The sequence below is a fragment of the Podarcis vaucheri genome (genome assembly GCF_965113315.1).
Source record: "Podarcis vaucheri genome assembly, chromosome: 6".
NCBI lineage: Eukaryota > Metazoa > Chordata > Lepidosauria > Squamata > Lacertidae > Podarcis > Podarcis vaucheri.
In genome coordinates, this window is record NC_138764.1 from 105,740,326 (window position 1) to 105,759,410 (window position 19,085).

At 45.4% G+C, this 19,085-nt stretch overlaps 2 long non-coding RNA genes across 2 annotated transcripts in view; one reads left to right on the forward strand and one right to left on the reverse strand.

Annotated features, from left to right (window-relative positions):
• LOC309534366 overlaps window positions 1–19,085 on the forward strand; it is a 292,267-nt gene that overhangs the window by 3,045 nt on the left and 270,137 nt on the right. The window contains exons 2-5 of the long non-coding RNA XR_014220631.1: window positions 702–834; window positions 1,639–1,702; window positions 2,885–3,012; window positions 4,656–4,932. This is a non-coding gene — a long non-coding RNA (uncharacterized lncRNA). The remainder of the gene's footprint in view (window positions 1–701; window positions 835–1,638; window positions 1,703–2,884; window positions 3,013–4,655; window positions 4,933–19,085) is intronic.
• LOC309534379 lies at window positions 562–10,313 on the reverse strand. The gene is made up of 2 exons (XR_014220650.1): window positions 8,655–10,313; window positions 562–898 (listed from the first exon to the last, which is right to left on the reverse strand). It is a non-coding gene; the product is annotated as an uncharacterized lncRNA (long non-coding RNA).

Here is a 19,085-nt window from a genome sequence, read left to right on the forward strand (position 1 = left end):
CCAAGGTCAGGGTTGAAATACTCCCATCTTCAAGATGCCAGTATGAAGTACCAGCATCAGGCCTACAGAGTGTTAACAAAAACTTAATTTAAATTACTAGGCAATACTGTAGTCAGATTGGTTTCTGGCAAACACCAATCCTGTGCAAGATAGTCTCTGCATTCTCCTAAAAAAAAAAAAAAAAGCCGCTAAATTTGTGTGCAGACAGGGGTGCTGAAAAATTGCAACACCACAGACCTGTGAGTCTTGTCTCTCAATGAATGAGATATTAATATTTGTCCTTATTTTGCTATAGTTTGTTCAGCTTAACATAGAAGTGAAGCCTGAGACTGGATACAGTGGTACCTCAGGTTACATATGCTTCAGGTTACATACGCTTCAGGTTACAGACTCCGCTAACCCAGAAATAGTACCTTGGGTTGAGAACAGCAGCAGGCCCATTAGAGAAAGTGCGCTTCAGGTTAAGAACGGACCTCCAGAACGAATTGAAGTTCGTAACCCAAGGTACCACTGTAATTGAAATCAAGAACAGAATAATAAAACCAGGTCAAGGGAAACTGATCACAGTATTAAGTTTGTGTTTCATTTAATGTATTAAGCAAATCCTCTCATAAGCAAGAATGGAGTCCCTGCTTTTTCAGATCTAACCCTGATATCTTGGTCATGTTGCAAATCTTGTGCTGTCTTCTGCTTTCCATCAGGAACAAGGATGCCTCCATCAATGCAAAGGTAGAGGACACCTGTCTCTCCACCATATCAGATCAGGAAGTTCTTCGGGGGACGATGATCAGTATCTTCAATTGCAAGATCCATACTTCTCATCTTAGGAACACGGTACATTGCTTTGCCTTGCAAGGATTCTGTTGGCCTTGGGTCCTTCTTGCAAGACCTACCACCTCTTAGCACAAATAAAGACCCAGCATAAAAAATATTTTCATAACAAATATACATAAGCTGCCTGATTGCGGGGGGGGGGGGGAGCTCGGAGTGATATTGTCACTGAAAACTATTACAGCAAGTATTTGAAATGTTCCAAAGGGTAAACAATAGGCTGGGACAAATTAAATATTACACCAACTTTCTAAACATCTAAGCTCACCATTATCAGGGCAGGCTCCCAGTTCTGTTCTTCATGTTGTTGCTGCTGCTGCTGCTGCTGCTTGTTTGCTTGATGTTCAGTTTATATACCACCCTTTATCAAAAGATCCCAGGACAGTGTACAACATTAAAAACATTACATCAGAACATCAACGATAAAAAGATAATAAAAGCATAATGACAGTCTAATAATAAAATAACCCAATAATAGTCCTCTCCCTCACACTTTCACAGGCCATAGATTATTTAATAGCTATAAGGCCTGAGTAAAGAGGAATGTTTTTGCATGTTGCCTAAATAATAATAGTGATAGTAATCGTAATAGTAATAATAATAATGCTTTATTGTTTATATGCCACCAATCTGACTGGGTTTCCCCAGCCACTCTGGGCTGCTTCCAACAAATTAAGACACAATATAACATCAAACATTAAAAACTTCCCTAAACAGGGCTGCCTTCAGATGTCTTCTGAAAGTCAGATAGTTGTTTATTTCCTTGACATCTGATGGGAGCCCAGGATGCTTTCCTTCTCGCCACAGATCCCTGTACAGCAGCCTCCTAGCTATCGCTGAGCCATTCATCAGAGAAGCCATGGGGGGAAAAGTAGGACCCTTCTAACTCTAGGTTTCTATGACAACCTTGTACGCAGAACCTGGGCCTGGCTGGATGCTCTGGCTTTTGAATTGTACCCTTACGATGGGAGACTTTGTCTATGGCCATCAGGAGATGGTAACCCAGTTTTCAGCTTTAATACAGGTTCACCGAAAGGCTTTGAGGCAGGTGAAGTACAGAGCGCTCTCTGGTCCTACCCCTGACTTCCACCCACATGAGATACGAAGGGGCTCGGGGGGGGGCTTTCTATGTATCCCCTACGCTAGCATGTGCCCAGCGCACTTTCTGCTGCATGTGTGGAGGTCAGGGATGGGGTCAGAAGGAGCAACCTCACTCCCCACAAACACACATCTGACCTCTTCAAACTCTTACAGCTGCCACATAATAGTAATAATAATAATTTATTATACCCCGCTCATCGGGCTGAGTTTCCCCAGCCACTGTGGGCGGCTTCCAACAGAATATTAAAATACAATAGTCTATTAAACATTAAAAGCTTCCCTAAACAGGGCTGCCTTCAGATGTCTTTTAAAAGTCTCGTAGTTGTTCTCTTTGACATCTGGTGGGAGGGCGTTCCACAGGGCAGGCGCCACTACTGAGAAGGCCCCCTGCCTGGTTCCCTGTAACTTGGCTTCTTGCAGTGAAGGAAACACCAGAAGGCCCTCGGTGCTGGACCTCAGTGTCCGGGCAGATCAATGGAGGTGGAGATGCTCCTTCAGATATACTGGACCGAGGCCATTTAGAGCTTTTTAAAGGTCAGCACCAACACTTTGAATTGTGCTCGGAAACGTACTGGGAGCCAATGTAGGTCTTTCAGGACCAGTGTTATGTGGTCTCGGTGGCTGCACCCAGTTACCAGTCTAGTTGCCGCATTCTGGATTAGTTGTAGTTTCTGGGTCACCTTCAAAGGCAGCCCCACGTAGAGTGCATGGCGGTAGTCCAAGCGAGAGATAACCAGAGCATGCACCACTTTGGCGAGACAGTCTAGGGCAGGTAGGGTCTCAGCCTGCGTACCAGATGGAGCTGGTAAACAGCTGCCCTGGACACATACTTCAAAAGTATGGGGCAGGGGGCATGTAGCTTGCCCAACCAATCTCTCAGCTCCTGTTTGGCCACACAGTGCCCCAGCAGTGCCTTTAACCCTTGTCTTTCCTGTGTATCTGTGCATTAAAGAGTTTGGCAGAAACTGGAGGAGTTCTTCACCCAGCAGAAAGGGCCAGCACACCGACCAAGCAGATTCCCCAGTGTTAAAGCGTTTGCCAGCACAAAATCGCAGACATCATATCCTGGTGCGGGAAAAGGTCAGTGATCCCATATTATTTTCTCTGGAATAACATATTCCCACATACAAACCTGTTTGGGCTCTGAGATCTTCAGGGGAGAGCCTTCTCTTGGTCCTCTTCACAAGCCTTGTTGCTGGGGATGTGGGAGAGGGCCTTCTCAGTAGCAACCTGGGGCTCCCAGACAATTTTGGAACTCCCTCCCTAGAGAAGACTCTACTGGCTTGCTCCTTGCTCCCCTTCTGCCCACAAGTGAAGACCTTGTTCCCACAACAGCCCACAGGGCAGCATTCCAGGGTTAGTCTGACCAAGGCGGAATAGAGTGGGACTACAGGCTGGCGGGACGCGGGTGGCGCTGTGGGGTAAACCACAGAGCCTAGGACTTGCCAATCAGAAGGTTGGCGGTTCGAATCCCCGCAACAGGGTGAGCTCCCGTTGCTCAGTCCCTGCTCCTGCCAACCTAGCAGTTCGAAAGCACCTCAAAGTGCAAGTAGATAAATAGGTACCGCTCCGGCGGGAAGGTAAATGGCGTTTCCGTGTGCTGCTCTGGTTCGCCAGAAGCGGCTTAGTCATGCTGGCCACATGACCCGGAAGCTGTACGCCGGCTCCCTCGGCCAGTAAAGCGAGATGAGCGCCGCAACCCCAGAGTCGGCCACGACTGGACCTAACGGTCAGGGGTCCCTTTACCTTTTACAGGCTGGCAGACAGCAGTCCTGAACACTCTTCAGAAATAAAAAAATTCCTTCCAGTAGCACCTTAAAGACCAACTAAGTTAGTTCTTGGTATGAGCTTTTGTGTGCATGCACACTTCTTCAGTATCTGAAGAAGTGTGCATGCACACAAAAGCTCATACCAAGAACTAACTTAGTTGGTCTTTAAGGTGCTACTGGAAGGAATTTTTTTATTTTGACTATGGCAGACCAACACGGCTACCTATCTGTAACTCTTCAGAAACTGGGTTTTGCCCCTCAAGCCCTTCTAAGTCTGGGCTTGGGCCAAGCAAAAGCTATGGTTCAGCAAAGAATTATGGACACTGAGAGACAACAGGACTGCTCATGGTTCCCCGACTACAAAATTGTAGAAATCGAGAGATACATAGCTGCTCCAGCAGCCTATCTCTTTTTTCTTGTATCCAAAAATGCAAGAAGGGCAGGTTTTTATGTGTTTATACGCCTATTGCACTTTTAAACATAAAATCCATTGTTGTATATTGTTTTAAATGTTCATTTTGCTGTTGGGATTGTAGTTCCATTTGTGTTTCACAAGCTGGTCTCTGACCATAATAAATTTCATGCCATGAGTGGGACTATAGAACTTCCCTTGATCTGGACACCAGACTTCTGTTGATGCTGCCTAGAATAGCCTTAGCTCTTTTTGCTGCTGCATCACACTGTTGGCTCATGTTCAGCTCGTGGTCCACCAAGACCCCTAGATCCTTTCCCCATGTACTGCTGGCAAGCCAGGTGCCCCCCATCCTACACAGAAGATGCCAACCAAAGATGGGGCAGCCGGTACATGTTGCACTGCATGAGAACATGATACAAATCCCATGGACAGGATAGAGAGAAGTGTATTGGGAATGTTGCCAGAGAGAGCAGAGAGCACAATAAACCAGGAGACCTAATCCTGCATCTTATTGACTGGGTCTCTCTCTCTGTTTGCAGATCAAAGCTGGAAGTAAAAGCAAGGGGAAAGTGTGAACTTCAGCGCCAGTGGAAAACCCAACACTGTGTTGAGAAATCTGTGTAATGAGGCAGTGTACATTTGCTTTGGGCTTTTCTCTCGTATTGCTCTATTTGTGGAAGTCGTGGTGAAGTAGAGACAGTGCAGTGTAGTGGTCACAGCACCGGCCTAGCACCTGGGAGAGAGCAGTTTTCAGATTCTCCCACTTGGCCATGAAGATTACTGGGTGTGACCTTTGGGCCATTCTCCAGTGCTCAGGTTGTTGTGAGCATAGGGGAGAACAATATATGCCACCTTGAGCTCCTTGGGGGAAGGTGAGTTATAACTAGTAATAAATAAATAGTAAGTAGTATAATTGGGGGGGGGGAGCACAGAAGATACTGTAAATCCAGTAATAACCCTAAGAAGCTGCCCCCATGCGTGTGCAGGTTTTGCTCCTGCTTTTTGGAAGATTCCCTAGTTATATAAAGTTGTTCAAAAACAGTTGTTCCCAAACTTTTGGGCCCCCGCCTTCTTGGTTCCAAAACCCCACCCCCTGGATCCACTAACTTACCCTATAAAATGCATTGTTCACAATAGTGGTTTGCACAACCGAGTAAGGATGATAGTAACTCAATAAAGTTAAATAAAAACAGTAAAAATTAATTACACATCTATTCAAAACCAAGTGAAAACTCTTGTTTAAGAAAGCTGATAAACTTAATCCCACCAAGGCCCCCACTTTAGGAACCACTGTTAACGCTGTGCTTTAATGTTGCGGACCTTGCAATGAAGGGCAGAAGAGGAACAAAAAGAACTTTGAGGTCCATCTTGGGAGTCCATCGCAACCCACACCCACCTTAAATTGGCTCTGGTTCTGCCAGCAGTTGCCCTCCCTGGCTGTGCAACCCACTTGCCCCATGGTCTGCCTTCTTGAAGGATGTTTGTCCATATTATCCCAGCAAGGAGCAAATCCCTTTACAAGTCACAGGTACAGTGGGAGGGGGGAGTATTTGATCCCCTACTAAATTTGCCCCGTTTGCCCTCTGACAAAGAAATGACCAGTCCATAATTGTAAAGGTAGGTTTATTGTAGCTGCGAGAGACAGAATCACAACAGCAGAAACCCAGAAGACAAAAGTCAGAGATTGATGTCAGGCTACCTGGTATCTTCACTGTATATAACGAGCTGAGATTAGAAGCACCAGCTGTAAGGGAGAGTTCTTACCTGTAATCCCAGCTCGTTACAGTACCTGTACAAAAGACACCTGATGACAGAAGCAATCAATCCAGCAGATTCCAAACTAGCCACCATGACCAAAGAGCTGTCCAAGGATGTCAGGGACAAGATTGTAGACCTGCCCAAGGCTGGACTGGGCTACAAGACCATTGCCAAGCAGCTTGGTGAGAAGGTGACAACAGTTGGTGCAATAAATCACAAATGGAAGAAACACAAAATAACTGTCAACCTCCCTCGGTCTGGGGCTCCATGTAAGATCTCATCTCGTGGAGTTGCAATGATCATGAGAACGGTGACGAAACAGCCCAGAACTGCACAGGGGGAACTTGTCAATGATCTCAGGGCAGCTGGGACTATAAAAGGTAAAGGGACCCCTGACCATTAGGTCCAGTCATGGCCGACTCTGGGGTTGCAGCGCTCATCTTGCTTGACTGGCCGAGGGAGCCAGCGTACAGCTTCCGGGTCATGTTTGCCAGCATCACTAAGCCGCTTCTGGCGAACCAGAGCAGCGCACGGAAACACTGTTTACCTTCCCGCCGGAGCGGTACCTATTTATCTACTTGCACTTTGACATGCTTTCGAATTGCTAGGTTGGCAGGAGCAAGGACCGAGCTCACCCCGTCGGGGGGATTTGAACCACCAACCTTCTGATCAGCAAGTCCTAGGCTTTGTGGTTTAACCCACAGCGCCACCCGCGTCCCCAGCTGGGACCATAATCACCATGAAGACAGTTGATAACACACTATGCCTTGAAGGACTGAGATCTTGCAGAGCCCGCAAGGTCCCCTTGCTCAAGACAGCACATGTACAGGCCAGTCTGCAGTTTGCCAGTGCACATCTGAATGACCCAGAGAAGAACTGGGTGAAAGTGTTGTGGTCAGATGAGACCAAAATCGAGCTCTTTGGCATCAACTTAACTCGCTGTGTTTGGAGGAGGAATGCTGCCCAAGACCCCAAGAACACCATCCCCAACATCAAACAAGGAGGGGGACATATTATGCTTTGGGCGTTTTTTTCTGCTAAGGGGACAGGACACCTTCACTGCATCGAAGGGACAATGGATGGGATCGTGTATTGTCAATTCTTGGGTGAGCGCCTCCTTCCCTCAGCCAGGGCATTGAAAATGGGTATTCCAGCATGACAATGAGCCAAAGCACACGGCCAAGGCAGCAAAGGAGTGCCTCAAGAAGAAGCACATTAAGGTCCTGGAATGACCTAGCCAGTCTCCAGACCTTAATCCCATCGAAAATCTGTGGAGGGAGCTGAAGGTTCGAGTAGCTACACATCAGCCTCGAAATCTTACTGACTTGGAGAGGATCCGCAAAGAAGAGTGGGGCAAAATATCTCCTGAGATGTGTGCAAACCTGGTGGCCACCGACAAGAAACCTCTGACCTCTGTAATTGCCAACAAGGGTTTTGCCACCAAGTGCTAAGTCATCTTTTGCAAAGGGATCAAATACTTACAATGCACATCAATCTCTGACTTTTTTTCTTCTAGCTTTCTTGGGGTTTTCCTGTTATTCTGTATCTCACAGCTACACTAAACCTACCGTTACAACTATGTTCTGGTCATTATTTCTTCAGAGGGCAAATGGGCAAATTTAGCAGAGGATCAAATACTTTCCCCCCCTCACTGTAATTGATCACTAATGCGAAGGCTTTGAAAGGGGCTCTGCAGCCGTGTAGGGAAAGTCATTTGGGTCAAGGATGCTCTGCTCTGGCAAATCTGCGTGGCAGTTTCACATAAAAAGGAAGCCTAAATCATGCACAGGACAATCTCATCACTTCTGGGGAGAAGAGAGACTGCTACTGTTACTAATCTGGGCATCCTGACACTCCATTAACCATCCCCATTCTCATTCTTTACTTTCTATATAACAGCCAATTTAATAATTTACCCATACTTGAGGTTGCATTGGATAACTCATAACTGCTGCACTTCAAACAACAAAAGCAAGAAGGATGCAGCCACCAGTCCCTTAGGTGTCACCCAGCCACTCAAAATTCACTCTCTTTTATATCATTTTTTAAAAATTTAATTATTTCAAGTATATAACAACAACATGTGTATATGTAATACGTTTCCAGTCTTGTTCGTTTCGATTTGTAAGGCCCTTGGCAAAGGCAGGTTCATGTTATTGTGAAAATGGATATAAAGGGAATTTTCATCTCTTCTGATGAGATTGTTGGAAGTTTCAGGGTGGATAAAAGGAAAGGCCTTCATGCACCGCATAGGTAAACTGTGGAACTCCCTTCCACAGTAGGCAGCGGTGGCCACCAAGTTGCACAGCTTTAAGAGAGGACTGGACAGATTCATGGGAGCGGAGAGGGCTGTGGATGGCTATGCTGAAACCAGGGATGGGGGGCAGTTAAATGACTCCACCAAAATCCCATGTCCCCACCATAGCCTCTACCTAAGGCCAGGAAATGACCATTTACACAAGCACCATGCATAGACAACAGCAAAGCGGCTCAAAAGCAGTCTTTAAAATTGGAGCAATAAGCAAATATTGTACTATTTCCTCTGCCTATCTAATATAGAAAACTGTAGAAACTTCAGATAATCGCCAAAATTCTATGGTTTGACAGATTTCCTTGGTTCCAGCGGCTAATGACTCCTCTGGAAGAGGGGAATCCAGCCCCCCCCCCCCACTCCATAATCCCTTAAGGATAAGGCCACATACTCCTTGCCCCTCCACAAGGTGTGAACTTAGCCACACAATAGGAGGCAGGAGGCAATCAAGGGCAGCACTTACCCAGACAGAAGTCCATCGGGATGGTGGATTGAATCCTGATACTTTCAAAGGAGAAGCACAAGAAAGCCTTGCAGCCAGGGGGATGTGTAAATGCTTTTATTCTTGGGAAGCAAGTACTTAAAAGGAGTCAGGAACAAGGATGATGAATGGGTGGGTGACGGGCTCATTGTTCTACATGCCAAACACTCCTGCTTTGTGACGTATTGGTGATGCTGTTGAAAGATGTGTTATGGGAAATGGGGGGAGGTCTTAAAAGTTCGCGGATTATTATTTGATATGTTAATTGGATGTTTTTTATTGGAAAATTAATAAAAACGATTTAACAACAACAAAAAAAGGTTCGCGCAACCCCATACTCGGGGTTCCTACTTTCTGTGTTTGAACCTTGCTGCAACAAATACAGATCAGGTTTACTGACTGCTGCTTTGTTTCTTTAACTTGGCTGGGGACTCCTTTTGCTGACTGGAGGGACTCGTGGGAAGTGGCGCCCCATGAGCTGGGCAGCAGAGTAAATCTGCGCCCCAGGATCTTTTCCCTTATCAGCTGCTGGCCAGGACAGCAGTGTTCTGCCTGCACAACCAGAAGCAGCAGTGCTTCCGAATACCCATTGCTGGGGAGAGGGCTCAAGTGTGTTGTTGTGGCTCACATTTAGACATACGACATGCAACAGTTGCGCAAAATGAGAATTAAAGCAACGGAATGTGCTCTGATAAATGTTTCTGAATATATTAACAAAGTTGTGTTAAAGTATATACAGTGATACCTCGGGTTACATACGCTTCAGGTTACAGACTCCGCTAAGCCAGAAATAGTGCTTCAGGTTAAGAACTTTGCTTCAGGATGAGAACAGAAATCGTGCTCCGGCGGCAGCAGGAGGCCCCATTAGCTAAAGTGGTGCTTCAGGTTAAGTATAGTTTCAGATTAAGAACAGACTTCCGGAACGAATTAAGTACTTAACCCGAGGTACCACTGTATATCATAATCATTACGGATATGAAATGATGTATATTGTGTCTGCTCAAATTGTTGAGCATGACTAAAATGTATTTTGTATCAATAGCAATGTTAATGTATAGGGAGAGGGAAATGAGGTTATATACTTCATGCCCACCAAACTGCCGTAAACTATTCTGTTCTGCCACATGCCTTGTTATTCATGTAATCAATAAACTCGCACCAAGCTGCATAAAAATGATTGTTCCTTTTGGCCTCTTGCCACTTTCACTTTTGGCCTCTGTTCTTCCAATAACGCTGTTTGCCAACTTGCATTACACCATTGATCCATCGTCAAGAATCAAGATGGTGGACTGGAAGGGCCATGGGCCTGATCCTGCAACAGGCTCCTCCTGGGTTGTCGCCAGAGGGCTGTTGGCTGCGGGTTTCCAAGCGCATAGCAAGGAAGGAAGGGGCTCCTCTGGCTGGATTTCTCCACATAGCTCATTTAGACATTTCGTGTCACTGGTGGTGTAACTAATCCATAACATGGCTCCTTTAAAAATTTTTCACCTATGATCTTTTTCTTTTACTTCTGTATTTTTTCTATGTTCTTTTTTCCTGATATCTTTCATTTCACTCCTTTATTGTGAATAGCATTTTATAGAGGTATAAATAACTGTAAATATGAAAAGAGACAAAGTATTCTCTAATTTTTTTCCTTGGTTATATGTATTTTCTTCCTTTTGTATTTTCTTTTGTTGTAAATATGTATGTTTTCTAATTTGTACTTAATAAAAATTAAAAAAATTTAAAAACAAAACATGGCTCCTTGCGTTTTCCATTGATTTCGGTTTGGGTTGCCCCCCCCCCGGGTAAAGTCCAGCAATTCCCTGTCCCTCCCCCCTTGTCTCTTTCTGCCCTCCTCCTCTGCCCCCCACATGAAATCCGGCGCTTGGGCTTCCCAACCTTCTCTTGGGCTTCCTGGGTGTATCTGGCCTCAGTCGGGGTCAGGGCAGAGCCGTCTCGGTCTGGTTCAGCCAGCAGGGTCTCCTCTTCCAAGAGAAACGCTTTCCTTTTCTCCTTCCTTTAGATACAACAAAGAAAAACGGTTCTAATAAACTCTTCCAGGTGCTGAGAAAACATAGGCTCTCTTTTCTTCACCCTCAGGATTTATTTACTGCCTTGGGAAGAAAGTGATGGCATGTTGCGCAGATCCAGAAGAGGGAGACATGAGACCAGAGATCCAAATTAGGAAGGAGGGCCGTTAACAAACGCACCACCTCCTGTTCATAAGTGCTGGTTGTGTACCTTGCGCTCCCAACGCAGCAGGCTGCTCTGAGTTCCTGTTGCCCCGTCTCCAAAAAGGACATCCATGGATCTGAAAAATCCATAAAAGGCTGCCCCCAATCATCAAGGGGGTGTGTGTGATACAAGCCTTTCCCTTTGAGTATTTCCACTCTTAGCAGGGCTCCTACAAGGCTAAACCTTTTTGAGCTTTTTAATTTGAGAGAATATATTCTGTTTATTTACTTGCTAAATCTGTATACCACCCTTCACCTGAAGATCTCGGGCGATTCACATGAAAAAAATATGAGATACAAACACAAAAGGCATAATAAAAACAAGAACAAAACTCTTCTACCTTATATTATGTTACAACGTGGGGTCACCCTGTGAAGCGAACTTGGCAGTAGATGCTCAACAGTTAAAAGTACACACATGCGTGCAATACACAATTAGCCAACAGAATTCATTGCCACAAGATGAGGTGATGGCAGCTAGCATATACAGTCGTCCCTTGGAAGCCGAACATTTTGGCTCCCAAATGCTGCAAACCCAGAAGTGAGTATTCCAGTTTGCAAAATTCTTTGGAACCCGAATGTCCGGCACAGCTTCTAATTGGCTGCAGGAGCTTTCTGCAGTGAATCGGAAGCCGCGCCTTGGTTTCCAAATGTTTTGAAAGTCGAACGGACTTCCAGAACGGATTCCGTTTGACTTCCGAGTTACGACTGTACTGTGTTTTAAAGAGGCTCGGAAGAATGAAGGAGCAGGAGGCAAGGCTGCTGAGCAGTGTCACGGGGAGCTGGCAGCAACAGACACTACTGGCTACAGTGGTGCCTCGCAAGGCGAAAAGAATCCGTTCTGTGATTCTCTTCGTCTAGCGGTTTTTTCGTCTTGCAAAGCAAGCCCATTGACGGATTAGTGCTATTAGCGGCTTTTATCGGCTTATCGGATCAGCTGATAAGCGGCTTAGAAAAAGGGGAGGGGAGGAAAAAACCCCGCAGGAACTCTCAAGACATTTTCATCTTGCGAAGCAAGCCCATAGGAGATTCGTTTTGCGAAGCACCTCCAAAACGGAAAGCTCTTTCGTCTAGCGAGTTTTCCGTCTTGCGAGGCATTCGTCTTGCGGGGCACCACTGTAAATGGAACCTCTCTATTCAGGGGCCCTGTACCCCTGAGTAGGGACAGAGCAGGAAAAGGCCTCACTTGCAGTCTAGTTGTGTCTGATACAGAAGAATATCCTCTTAAGCAGGACATAACCCTGGTGCTAATCATTTTTTTGTTCTTCAGGTTCTGTCCACCATCCTATCACCATCTATTTTAAGAGGTGTCAAAATCAAGGATGAGCTTGAGGGGTTTCACATCCGCCATTCTTTCTTGCTCCTGCAGATTTTTTTGCCATGGGTCACCACTGTTAACACTGAGCCATGCGCTCTCCCTGCCAGGAAATGGGGTCTCTCCCACCTAAGAAAAAAGTACATCACAAAGGCAGATAATGTGCAAATTCATGTGTGCTTGCTGTAAGTGTATCGTAGTGCTACAGAGCACAGCCGTCCTGGCTAGAGACTGATGGGATGGGGTAGGAGCTTTTGATGGTGGTCAAGACTTAATCTGGAGGGTTTTTTGTGCTCTTTTTGGAATTATGTTTTGTATCTTTATTGTTACACATTATGAATTACCTGGGGCCTGTTTAATCTTACCGTATGCTTACTGAAATGTTTGCATTTATTATTGTTTACTAGCGGGCACATGTATATATTAGTGTAGTTTGTGAATTTGGACCCATCACACCAAAATCGGGTGAAGTCATGCCAAAGTCACATTTCAGTCTGCCATCTCAATTCAAAATGACTCCTGGCTTCCAAATTGGGTGTGAAATTCATTTTAATGTAAAATCACCTAATCCACCTGTTCCCAAAACAATATGCAAACACGGCTGTCTTTCCAAATCTACTTCTCTGAACGCTGCAGTGTGGTTTTCTTTCTTTTTTAAAATTAGTTTTTAATAAGGTTTTTTGTGTTACAAAGAAAACATAAACAGGGAGTAGTACATTGTTTCCATATTTGCAGTTTTTAGGCCAAAGAACATAGTACAAAATGAGTATATTAGGGGAATATGTATATTAAAATAGCATGCAAACTGAATTATAATAGCGGCTAGTGTTTGCAAAATGTGTTTGTATTATGGCAGCAATGCGCACTAATATGCTGATGAAAAATTGTAAAAAGATAAGAGATGTGCAAGAACTGAACTGAAGATTGGGAAGGGGAGAAAAGGTGGAAAGCCAAGACTGATTCATGGATCCCTGCTGTTACACACCAACAGAAATGCCTCTGTTAAGAGTTTTTCCTCCTTCCCCCCTCCTTTCGGAGCTACACATCTCTGTCTCAGCCAAGTGTCACATTTTTAAGACTAGAGGAGTTCGAATGCAAAGCAAACAGCTCTTTCCAGTTGCCAATGTTTTGTTCTTTCTTTATCCTGAGCTGCGTTGGCAACAGCAACCAAACAGCTGAAATGAAATCAGTTTGATCTATTTAATCTACAGGAGACACTGGGACAAAGCAGGCGTGTGTCCGTTGTGCTCTGATTTCTGCCTCTCCTCTCCATCTGCCGTCAGAAATTTGGGTTTTCTGCCAGCCCCCTCGCATGCAGCCTGGACACGCATCCAAGCCGCTTACATCCCCAAGGCTCCTGCTCAGTGGCAAGTGGCTTGCGGTGCCCCGGCTGGCTTGGTTGAGTGCCAGAGGCATCGCTGCCGTTGCTGAGTGTTGCTTCTCGGGGGTCAAAAGCAACCCAGGCATCCCGGCTGGCCTTGAAGTTTGACTTCAAGCCAGGCATACTTACGCACCCACTTATGTTGTTAACCCACCGCTTTCCTCGCTGCCCGATTCCACAGCAGCCCAACCAGATGCATGGCTAAGGCTGGGGGAGAAATCCATCTTCATGTCTAGTTTGCATCGCTTGAACCAATTTGCAAAGCGGAAAACAGCTGTGCTTTGAAATTTGCACTTCTCTGAACTTTGCAGTGCAGTTCTCCATCCAGTGTGCACATACACAAAATTACAAATTAGTGACAATACAAAAAAGCATTATATAAGAGAAATACTGCTTTCTTAAGCGTTTTTAAGAACTCTGGATGAGAGATGGTTGAGTGCTGGGGTGTCAGTCAAGGTATTTGGGTAGAGAATGAGCAGCTATGATGATGTATCTTTTGCCATATAGTGTGTGTCCTGATGGAAATGCTCTTGCAGACTCTTTGGACTGGTGAAGCATCACTGAATGATGTCTGACCAGTTGGGAATATGGTGTGAGCCTCTGTACTTGAACCCCAAGGGGAATTTACCCCACAAAACTCTTGCCCAGAAAATTCTGGATGTGATATGCAGGAAAACAGCACTATACAAGGCAATAAATACTCTATCAACACAGCTAAGACCTCACTTCTCCAGAGGAAAAGGAGAGAAGAGACAGGCTTGTGATACTGAAGATCTTGGCATCAGTCAAGTTTCATTTCCCTATTTCCGCACATCGTTTTACATGCATGTTGCTTTAGTTCATAACCCCAAACCTAAAGTGTGAAACCAGAGCAGTGCTCAATGGCAGTGCTCCTGGGAGACCCATTAAGAACGTCATTACAGCAATTCGCACTCAGGTTTGCATTCACTTGATAATCCGTGTTAATCCTTGTCATGTTTGTTATGTTGCTATGGAGATCAAAATCGCCATGGTGAAGTCTTTGGAAACACATTTCCCGTCAAATTTATGCTCGTGTCATAAATTTGGGGGTTTGGATCATTTTGATAATTTATGTTACGATGTATGTTGTGCATCTGAAAATTTTTACACATCACTTAGGAAGACAGGCGAACTAATGCCAGTGTACTGGAAGAAGCAAAGATCACCAATGTTGAAGCAATGATTTTTCAACATCAACTTCGTTGGACTGGTCATGTTGTGCGGATGCCTGATGATCGTCTTCCAAAGCAAGTACTCTATTTTGAACTTCAAAATGGAAAGTGTAATGCTGGTGGTGAACGAAAGAGGTTGAAAGACTGTCTCAAGGCAAATCTAAAAAAATGTAGTATAAACACTGGCAATTGGGAAACACTGGCCTGCGAGTGCTCCAGTTGGAGAACAGCCTTTACCAAAGGTGTCCTGGGCTTTGAAGACACTCGAACTCAGGACGCAAGGGAGAAACGTGCTAGGAGGAAGGCACACTTGGCAAATCCACACCGTGATCAACTCCCACCCGGAAACCAATGTCCCCATTGTGGAAGGACGTGTGGATCCAGAATTGGCCTCCACAGTCACTTATGGACTTGTCGTTAAAACCGTGTTTATGGAAGACAATCTTATTCGGCTACGAGTCATCGCCGAAGAAGCATGCTGGTTTTTTTGGATCTGGAAGGTGCCTCAAGGGCTTTCTGGTGAGATTGCAAAGCAGCATTCCTCTGGGATTTGGAGCCACGTGGCCTCAGGATCAGCCCTTGGGACTTTCCCAAGACCACATCCGCTCTCGCCAGGTTACACCCTCCGGTGAATAATGTGATTGTGCTTTTTTCTTGCGGCCAGGCAGGATGAAGAGATGTGTGGGTGTGCAGAGCAAGCCTCATGAGCCTGGTGTGAGCGGAATGCAGCTATTGTTGAGGAAGTTGGGTATGTTCAGCTTGGCGAAGAGCAGACTGAGGTGTCACCATCTTCAAAGATCTGAAGAGAAGTTGGAGCAAGAGTTTTCTGCTGCTCCAGCAAGGAATCAAACCAATACATTCAAATGGCAAGAAAGGAGATTCCGGCTGAACATTAGGAATTGCTTTTTGAGGGCAGGAACTGTTCAGCAGTGGGGCAGACTTCACTGGAGATTTTTAAGCAGAGGTTGGATGGCCATCTGTCAGGGATGCTTTAGCTGTGATTCCTGCATTGGACTAGATGAGCTTTGGGGGTCCCTTCCAACTGTACCATTCTTGGACATGACAAGGTTTGCCGCTTCTTGGATGGGAGTCCATTGCAGACATGTATGGAAAGCAATGTGTTGCAGATTGGGAGCAGCTGCCTCTGGGTGTGTATCTGGAAGTGCATCTCATGCGTGCCGAAACAGTCAAAAGATACTTATCCCAGCTTAAAGGCTAACACGTTTATTATAGCATGAGGTTTCAGGAACTCAATCCCACTTAGTCAGATGCATGAAGTGAACTCTTCATTGGCAGGTATATAAAAGAGAAGTGTAAGGTGGGAGTTGAATAGCAGTGAGGTGCAAAAAAGCACAGTCAGTGATCATGAGGGCTTAAGTTATGTTTACGCGCGTTTCACCATTTTTAAGTATCAGATTAATGATCGTTGCTGAGATTCTCTTATTAACACCCGTAGTGGCGTAGGGAAACATGAGGATCTCTCCCTCATTACAGTCGATCAGGTATATGAAGACGAGCAGCAAAGTCAGTCCTCAGGGAATGTGCAGGTGACCTTGGAACGGACAGCTCACGGAAGAACCCCGACCAAACCCAAGAGGAGGCGTGTAGTGGTGATAGGGGATTCCCTACTGAGGGGAACAGAAGCAGTGATCTGTGGGCCTGACAAGATGTCTCGGGAAGTGTGCTGTCTCCCCGGGGCTAAGATCCAAGATGTAACTGAACGACTGCAAGGAATCATAAAACCCACTGACGAATACCCCTTCCTCTTGGTCCATGTGGGAACCAATGACACTGCAAGCAATAGCCTCCAGAAGATCAAAAGAGACTACGAGGCTCTCGGCAGGAAATTGAAGCAACTAAATGCACAAATTGTCATCTCGTCTGTCCTCCCAGTTGAACGACGTGGCCCAGGGAGAGAGGGGAAAATAGTGGAAGTGAACAGCTGGCTTCGCAAATGGTGTAAACAGGAACGGTTTGGATTCTTAGATCACGGACTGCAGTTTCTTGAAGATGGACTTCTGGCAAGTGATGGGCTGCACCTCACAACGGTTGGGAGAAATGTTTTTGCCAAAAATCTCAGAAACCTCATCAGGAGGGCTTTAAACTGACTAATGTGGGGGAGGGAGACAGTGCTCCTGAAGGTAGGAGTCTATCAATTAATGAAGATGATCATCCAAATGTCATAGACCAAATGGAGCAAACAGCACGCGGACCTAGTGGTGGGAGGAAAAAATCCTTAAATAAGAGACACGGGGGAATGATTAATGGACTTCAATGTCTCTACACTAATGCGCAAAGCATGGGAAATAAACAAGATGAGCTTGAGCTCTTGGTACAGCAAACTAAATATGACATAATAGGCATCACTGAAACCTGGTGGGATAAGTCCCACGATTGGAATGTAATAATGGGGGGATACAATCTATTTCAGAGAAACAGACCAGACAAGAAAGGAGGAGGAGTGGCGTTATATGTCAGGGATGTGTATACCTGTGAAGAGATCCAAGATTTAGAACCTCAAAGCCAAAGTGAGAGCATTTGGGTCAAAATTAAGGGAGAGAAGAATAACAGAGACCTCATTGTGGGAGTTTACTATAGATCCCCAAGCCAAACGGAGGACATAGATGATGCCTTCCTGGAACAGATGGCCAAGCATGCAAAAGGAAGGGAGATAGTAGTAATGGGGGACTTCAATTACCCGGATATTTGTTGGACGTCAAACTCAGCCAAGAGCATAAGGTCAAACAGATTCCTCACTGGCCTTGCAGACAACTTCATTGTCCAGAAAGTGGGAGAAGCAACAAGAGGAACAGCCATTTTAGATCTGGTCCTAACCAATGTTGATGACCTGGTTAGTGGGGTAGATGTGGAAGGATCATTAGGCGCGAGTGATCATGCTCTTCTGAAGTTTACTATACAGCGGAAAGGAGCAGCCAAGCATACTAGGACTCAATTTCTTGACTTTAAGAAAGCCGACTTCATAAAACTTAGGGAAGTGCTGGGTGAGATCCCATGGACAGCAATACTAAAAGGAAAGGGAGTTCATGATGGCTGGGAGTTTGTTAAGAGGGAGATAGTAAAAGCACAACGACAGGCAATACCAATGAGACGGAAACGTGGAAGGTGCCTAAAGAAGCCAGGGTGGCTATCTAAAGAACTTTTAAATGAATTAAGATTAAAAAAGGATGTGTACAAAAAATGGAAAAGGGGGGAAACCACCAAAGAGGAATTCAAACAAATAGCCAGCACGTGTAGACACAAAGTCAGAAAAGCTAAAGCACAGAATGAACTCAGGCTTGCTAGAGAGGTTAAAAGCAACAAAAAAGGCTTTTATGGGTATGTTCGTAGCAAAAGGAAGAACAAAGAAACAGTGGGGTCACTCAGAGGAGAAGATGGTGAAATGCAAACAGGGGACACAGAAAGGGCTGAACTCCTCAATGCCTTCTTTGCCTCAGTCTTCTCCGATAAAGAAAACAATGCCCGACCTGAAGAATTTGGAGCAAATGATTCAGCAACACAGCCCAGAATAACTAAGGAGATAGTACAAGAATATTTGGCTAGTTTAGATGTATTCAAGTCTCCAGGGCCAGATGAACTGCATCCAAGAGTATTAAAAGAACTGGCAGATGTGATCTCAGAACCACTGGCAGTCATCTTTGAGAATTCCTGGAGAACAGGCGAAGTCCCGGCAGACTGGAGGAGGGCAAATGTTGTCCCTATTTTCAAAAAGGGGAAAAGAGAGGACCCAAATAATTACCGCCCAGTCAGTCTGACATCAATACCAGGGAAGATTCTGGAACAGATCATTAAGCAAACAGTCTGTGAGCACCTAGAAAGGAATGCTGTGATCACCAATAGTCAGCATGGATTTCTGAAAAATAAGTCATGTCAGACTAACCTGATCTCATTTTTTGACAGAATTACAAGCCTGGTAGATGAAGGGAACGCAGTGGATGTAGCCTACCTTGATTTCAGCAAGGCATTTGACAAGGTGACCCATGATATTCTTGTAAAGAAGCTGGTAAAATGCGGTCTTGACTATGCTACCACTCAGTGGATTTGTAACTGGCTGACTGCCCGAACCCAAAGGGTGCTCATCAATGGTTCCTCTTCATCCTGGAGAAGAGTGACTAGTGGGGTGCCACAGGGTTCTGTCTTGGGCCCGGTCTTATTCAACATCTTTATCAACGACTTGGATGATGGACTCAAGGGCATCCTGATCAAATTTGCAGATGACACCAAACTGGGAGGGGTGGCTAACACCCCAGAGGACAGGATCACACTTCAAAACGACCTTGACAGATTAGAGAA